Raw genomic sequence first — 7,651 nt, forward strand, 5'->3', positions numbered from 1 at the left:
GCGAGGCAGGGGGATCGGAAGGTACCTCCGTGTTCAGGGCACCCTTCCGCGTCGGTTGGTGGTGGTGGTGGTCGCCGGCGAGTACCACGTCGACGGCGAGCTTTGCTCCGGCGGACGACGGCTCGGGTGGTCGAGGGACTCGTCGGAGAGGGCTGCAGAGATCAAATTGAGGAGGGGGTTAGGCTCCTGGTAGCTAGAGGGAGTAATTGACGGGGTTAGAGCGCCGGAGATGGCCTCACCGGAGCGAATCGTGGTGGAGGCCGAGGCGGATCGGGGCGGCCGGAGTTGGGGGAGGAGACCTCCTCGAGGTCCTCCTAGTGGCCTGGCGGGGTGTTGGTGAGGAGTGGTGATGATGCGTGCACGAGGGTGAGCTCGGGGGCCCTTTATATAGGCGGTCCGAGGCGGTGGCCGTGAACGGGGGTCTCCGGTGACGATTACGGCGGCGCAGGGCTTGGTCGGGGTAATTAGGACGTTGGGCGTCATCGTGGAGGTCCACGGTTCCGTTTTGGTGCTAATCGAGCTGGAGTTTGGTGCTTTGGGGGTGAGTTCGATAGAACGGGGCGGCGCGGGCCCTTCGGCGGCAGGGAGCGCGTCCCGTGCTTGCCGGCCACGGTGGCGGTGCCACGGGTGTGCGCTGGCACGCATGAGGCCACGCGGAGAGCAGAGGGGCGATGGGCGGCGCGGAACGGCGTTGAGCCGCCGTTCTTGTCCCCTGTCGGCTGTAACGGGGTCTCGGCCGCCGCAAGACACGCCGGCGCGGGCGGCCAGGGGCGCCACCGACGCCGGGAAGACGCCAAGCGCGCGTGCGGGATGCTCCAGACAGGAGGAAGAGGCGGCGAGGAACGTGCCAAGGGCACTGTGGGCATGTGACTGAACCTCTGTCGAAGATAGACACTGAACTCTGAATCTTTCTGAATTTTGAATAGCAACAGTGCATGCAAGGTGTTCGACAGAATGAATTTGGCCTCTGGTGATTTTTCCTAGAGCTGATTTTTGGTGGAGTGGCTTCTCATTGCTCCAGTAGGCTGCCTGATTTTTGGTGAAATTTTTGGAGAAGTGTAGATATGAATTTCCCCAAATTTGGCAAATCTGGTCCAAACTTGCAGAGACTGAATTTTGAAAAATTTGAAAAGAGAAGGAGTGGATCAAGATGGTTCTCGGTTGTGGGTACAAAGGACTATCCAGGAGAGTTGGTTTGAGGTCAAAACTCAAATGCAAAAGGGTACTTGCTTTGAAAATCACTCAGGCTCCAAATAATTTTCAGAAATGATTTGAGGGGAAAAATAATTAGAATAAAATCCAAAACTTGCTTGGATTAGTTGGGACAGAGAACTTAGGCTGATTACAAGGAGTAGGGGAGGTTTTGGAGGGGTTTTACCACATGGGCAAAAATGCCAAGTCATGGGTGGTTTCCAAGATATGAAAATCCCAAGTTTTTCATAGAGTTTCTTTTTAAAAGAAAAAGATTAAACTCCCAAAATAAATTTGAGAGGGAACCAACAGAGAAGAAGTTTCAAAAGATCAAACACCACAGTTTGAAGAAAAAAATCCTTGCCAAAGAAAAGAAAGTTTTTAAGAGGAAGGATTTTCTGAAAAAAAAATGGCCTCTTTTCAAAAACCACAAAGTTTTGCTGAAAACCAAAAAAAAAATCTGGAGTGTCATAACACCTACCCCCTTAGGAAAAATCTCGTCCCCGAGATTTCAACTGTTCCTCAAATAAAGTGTGGATGCTATGTCCGAAGAAAATCCTCTCTTTCCCAAGTTGCTTCATTGTCGGTGTGATTGCTCCACTGGACTTTGAAAAACTTGATGGTCTTCTGTCGGGTCCTCCTTTTAGACTCCTCTAATATTCTTACGGGACGTTCCCGATAAGTGAGGTCTGGCTGCACATCAATGTTTTCATGGGATACTTGTTTCTCTGGTTTGCTTACGCACTTCCTTAATTGAGAGACGTGGAACACGTCGTGGACATCGGATAATTCCTCGGGTAAGTCTAGCTGGTAGGCTACAATGCCTCTTCGTGCCACTATGCAGAATGGTCCAATGAATCTTGGTGCTAACTTTCCTTTAATCTTAAACCGTTGCAGTCCTCTCATAGGGGATACTCTCAAGTATACGAACTCACCGGGTTCGAAGCTGACCCTACGATGTTTCTGATCATAATAACTCTTCTGTCGACTTTGAGCGGCCTTAAGTCGGTCTCTGATTAGCTTGACTTTTTCCTCGGCTTCTTTGAGCACGTCTGGGCCGAAGATACGACTGTCTACGGTCTCTGACCAATTTAGCGGGGTACGACATCTCCGTCCGTATAGGGCTTCAAAAGGAGCCATTTGCAGGCTGGCCTGGTAACTGTTGTTGTATGCGAACTCGGCATATGGCAGGCTTTCTTCCCAACTGGTTCCATAGGTGAGGACACATGCTCTCAGCATGTCTTCTAAAACCTGGTTTACGCGTTCTGTTTGTCCATCGGTCTGTGGGTGGTATGCGGTACTGAAGGCTAGTTGGGTTCCCAGAGCCTGTTGTAAATGCTCCCAAAATCTTGAGACGAACTGAGTGCCTCTGTCGGATATTATAGTCTTCGGGACACCGTGCAGACAAACTATGCGGGAAAGATAAATCCTGGCAAGCCTCTGAGTGGTGTGGGTCGTCTTTATTGGAATAAAGTGTGCCACTTTGGTTAACCTGTCAGTGATGACCCATATGGCATCATTCCCGTGTCGTGACCGAGGTAGTCCGACAATGAAATCCATCCCTATTTCATCCCATTTCCACTCAGGTATTTTGTTCGGTTGCAGTAGTCCTGCTGGTCTCTGATGCTCAGCTTTTATGCGTTGACATGAGTCGCAACATGCAATGAAGGTGGCTATGTCCCTCTTCATACCGTGCCACCAAAATCTTTCCTGAATATCCTTATACATTTTGGTTCCTCCAGGGTGGATTGAATATGGAGTGGTGTGTGCTTCAGCTAAAATTTGCTGTTTAAGGTCTTCTATGTTTGGCACGCAGAGCCTTTCTCTGTACCATAATATTCCTTCATTGTCTATGACGAATTCCGAGGCCTTGCCCATACTCAACTTTCTTTTGACGCCTTCGATGCTGGTGTGACCGGGCTGAGCTTCTTTGATTTTCTCCACAAGGTCGGGTTGTATTTCCAAGTTTGATATGGTGCCTTCTGCTACCATTATCAAGTTGAGCTTGGCAAATTCTTGTTGGAATTCGGGCCTCAAGCTGCGCAGATTGTTTTCGTTGGAGCTGGGGTTCCGACTAAGAGCATCGGCCACTACATTTGCTTTTTCTGGATGGTAATGGATACCAACATCATAATACTTTACCAATTCCAACCAGCGTCGTTGCCATAAATTTAGTTCTGGCTGCGTGAAAATATATTTGAGACTTTTGTGATCCGTATATATTTCACATCGATTCCCAAGTAAGAAATGCCTCCATTCCTTGAGTGCATGAATAACTGCTGCCATTTCTAAGTCATGAGTGGGATAGTTTTCCTCATGCTTGCGAAGTTGCCTTGAAGCATAGGCGACGACCTTGCCTTCCTGCATCAACACGCATCCGAGACCCTTTCTGGACGCGTCACAATATACTTCAAAATTCTTGTGTATGTCGGGTACAATTAATACCGGTGCTGTCGTTAACTTCCGCTTTAGCTCTTGGAAACTTTTCTCGCAGGCTTCTGTCCATTCAAACTTCTTATCTTTCTTGAGCAACTGTGTCATAGGCTTGGCTATGGTGGAGAATCCTTCAATAAATCTGCGGTAATATCCTGCCATTCCCAAGAAACTCCGTATGTCCGTTACGCTGGCTGGTGACTTCCAGCCAAGTACGGCCTTGACTTTCTCTGGGTCCACTGCGATACCGTCTTGGGTCAGTACGTGGCCTAGAAAGCCTACTTGTCTTAGCCAAAATTCGCACTTGCTGAACTTGGCATACAATTGGTGTTTTCTGAGCTCTCCTAGCACAATCCTGAGATGTTCTGCGTGCTCTTCTGGTGTCTTGGAGTATACCAGAATATCGTCGATGAATACCACGACGAACTTGTCCATAAACTTCATAAATACTTTGTTCATGAGGTGAACAAAATATGCTGGGGCGTTAGTTAATCCAAATGGCATCACTGTGAACTCGTACAGTCCATATCTGGAGGTGAAGGCTGTTTTGGGGATATCTTCCGTTCGTACCTTCAATTGATGGTATCCTGACCTTAAGTCAATTTTTGAGAATACCTTGGCCTGAGCGAGTTGATCAAACAAATCGTTTATCCTTGGCATCGGGTATTTGTTTTTGACGGTGACCATGTTAAGTGCTCGATAGTCAATACACAATCTCAGCGTTCCATCCTTCTTTTTGGCAAATAAAATTGGTGATCCCCAAGGTGAGGAGCTGGCTCGAATGTATCCCTTGTCCAGTAATTCCTTTATTTGTTTCTTCAACTCGATCAACTCGAATGGTGCCATTCTGTATGGTTTCTTGTATATGGGGGTGGTTCCTGGTGCTAGCTCAATGCGGAATTCTATTTCTCGGTCTGGTGGCATGCCTGGTAGTTCTTCAGGGAATACATCTGGAAATTCACACACTACTGGAACCTTGTTTAACTCAGAAACGTCCACCTTATTTAATCTCGGTTGCCGGGATATTTTTCCTTCCTTGGCTGATACTCTTATTGTCTTCCCTTGGTGGTGTGTGAGAATTACGGTCCTGTTGAAACAGTCGATAAAACCCTTATTGGTGGTTAGCCAATCCATCCCTAGGATGACATCCAGTCCTTTATTTTCCAACACAATAAGATTTGCGTGAAACTCCAATCCTTCGAACTCAATGACCACATTCTGACAGTAATTCTGAGTAACTTGCTGAATCCCAGGGGACTTGATGATCATGGATTTCTCCAAGGGAAGCATCGAAAAATTATTTTGCAAAGCAAAACTTTTCGAAATGAAAGAGTGAGAAGCTCCAGAATCAAACAAAACCATTGCAGGTATTGTGTTGACAGGAAACGTACCGAGTACGATATCCGGAGCATTTTGTGCCTCCTCTTTGGTTACGTGGTTCAGATGACCCTTCCTGTGGTTATTGTTGGGATTGAAATTGTTTCGCTTGGGCGCGGAATTGTTGCCGCCGTTGTTCGGCTTTGGGGTTGAATTCCTTGGCTTGGGGCACTGTTTGGCATAGTGCCCTTCTTCTCCACAAGCGTAACAAGTAACGCCGGGGCGATAGGTGAATTCCTTGTCCCTTGCATGAAAATTCTTGATTGGGCGTGAGACATTGGATGAGGATTTGTGTGTCCCACCCTTTTGAAAATCTGTCTTGCTTCGGTGATTGCGAGCATGGTTAGTCTGGTCCCTTTTTCGCTTGCGGATGTCTTCCAGACTGCGTCTCTCATTTTCCAGAGTAATGTCTTTGTCCACCAGTGTTTTAAAATCAGGAAAAGTGTGCACGACCAGTTGGCATTTAAGCGCGGGCGCCAGACCGTCAAGGAATTTCTCCATCCTCTTGATTTCAGTCATACGCTCTTCATTGGCGTAGCGGGACAATAGAGTAAATTGACTGTTGTAATCTGACACTGTCATGTTCCTTTGTTTGAGGTCATCGAACTCTCTCTTCTTGATTTTCATAATACTCTTAGGAATGTGTGCACCACGGAAACCTTCCTTGAAATCATCCCAGGTTATGTCATTTTCGTTGGGATGCATGTGCAGAAAATTCTCCCACCACGATGCGGCTGCTCCTGTGAGATAGTGCGGAGCATACAATACCTTTTCGGGGTCTGAACATTTTGCAATAATTAATTTTCTCTCCATATCTCGAAGCCAATCCTCGGCCTCAAGAGGCTTGTCAGTATGAGAAAATGTTTGGGGACGTGTCTTCTGTAGCTCAGATAACTTGGAATGCTGCTGATACTGTCCATGGTGATTTCCCATGTTGATGACTTGGTTCATCATTTCACGATGTTGTTGCTGACTCTGTTCATAAAGGCGGCACATTTGGGAAAGTGCCGTTTCACTGTCCTGTTGGCTTGACTGTCCCTGAGTGAACTCGTTGCTGGGTTGTGCATCATAATTTTCCTCTGGTGGAATTGGCATGGAGCGAGTCCAAGGACGAGACATTTTTCACTCTGGGGATATATTTGTAAAACCCATAAGAAAAGCGGAAAGAGTCGCAAAAACAAATCCATAAATGCATAAAGCTGGCAAATACAATTAAATAACCAAGCTTACTTAAGAAAAACAAATCGACTTGCGCACGGAGAAGGACTGCTCATTACATATCTTACACGCGGGCGGTAATTATACAATACATCACTCAGGACATGCGTACATAATCCTGACATGTTATTTAGGCTAGTGCACTTCTCCAGATCCTACATGATGCGCAAACAGGCTACTTCTCACAACCTATGTACATATCTTACAAAGCGGTACATTACATGGCAGCTAAGCGTACTCAGGCAGAGATGTTGACGACCTCCTTTGCCCTGCCGAGGGCGAGGCGTAGCGAGGTTGGGGACTCGACTTCCTCCTCGCTAATAGGCTCCATACGTGTAGTGTTGCGCAGAGTGGACGGAGCGGTTGCCAGGGGCGGAGCTATACGTACAGGAGTGGGCGCGAAGGGTGGTGCAGTGCGCGCTGGAGTGGGTGCAATGACTTGGTTGAATTCTTCGGTAGAAGGCAGGCGACGAGTAGGCGTATAAGATGCTGATGACGAGACAAAAGTCAGTGGCGGTGCGATGGGTAGGAGCTCCCTCCTGTTGGCAGCACAGCCATGAACTGAGTCCATGCGGGTAGCTACGAAGTCGTCCACCAGGTTGTCGAAGGCTGCCTCCAGGGCCCGGAGATACTCAATGAGCATCTCAAAAGCCTCGTCTCGTTCTCCTCTGGGGCAGGAGTATGCGTAGTGACAGGTGTAAGGCACATGGCATGGAAGATAGAGGTAGCGACGAGTCTTCATCACGGGGAGGACATCCCTGAGACGAGGTATCGCCTCGCGGGCTGCCATCTGCATAGCATGCCTCTCCGTAGGCATGGCTCTTCCCAAGAACCGAAAGCGGCGTAACTCACCACGCCCTCCCTTGAACTGCACCGCGGCCTGGTGCATGGTCAGACTGTCGTTGACTCGGTGCTGGCAGAGTGTGAAGACTGGGCGCACAGTTGGCCCTATCGCGACCTGAACGATGAAGGAAAGAAGCTTGACGAACCCATCGGGCACGTTGGCGAAGGTCTGAGACTCGCAGCTGTTGTCGGCCATCTACAAAAGTAGGCAAAAATTCTGCATGGTCAGATCATAAATTTATGCTGACTGACAGAAAATGACTACAATCAAGAAAATATAAATTAGCTCTATCATGCTAATAACCAATTAGCGATCGCACCTAGTGGCTTCCTACAGTCAGCCTGGCTCTGGTACCAAGCTTGTCACGACCGGTTTTCCAATAAAAATATTTATTGAGAAAACAATCTTTTGAGTCCAGTATGAGAGAAATCCTTCTCACTGGTAGACAAATTCTTGATACAATAAGCCAGTAGCATAAAATATATTACAGGGTCGAACTACGGTTGCTCAACCAAATTATTACAAGCACGCCAATAATTATACATAATGGCGGACATGACACAGTGGTGTGGAGGCATACTACTGACT

This window comes from Triticum aestivum, chromosome 4B (assembly GCF_018294505.1).
Source record: "Triticum aestivum cultivar Chinese Spring chromosome 4B, IWGSC CS RefSeq v2.1, whole genome shotgun sequence".
Lineage (NCBI taxonomy): Eukaryota > Viridiplantae > Streptophyta > Magnoliopsida > Poales > Poaceae > Triticum > Triticum aestivum.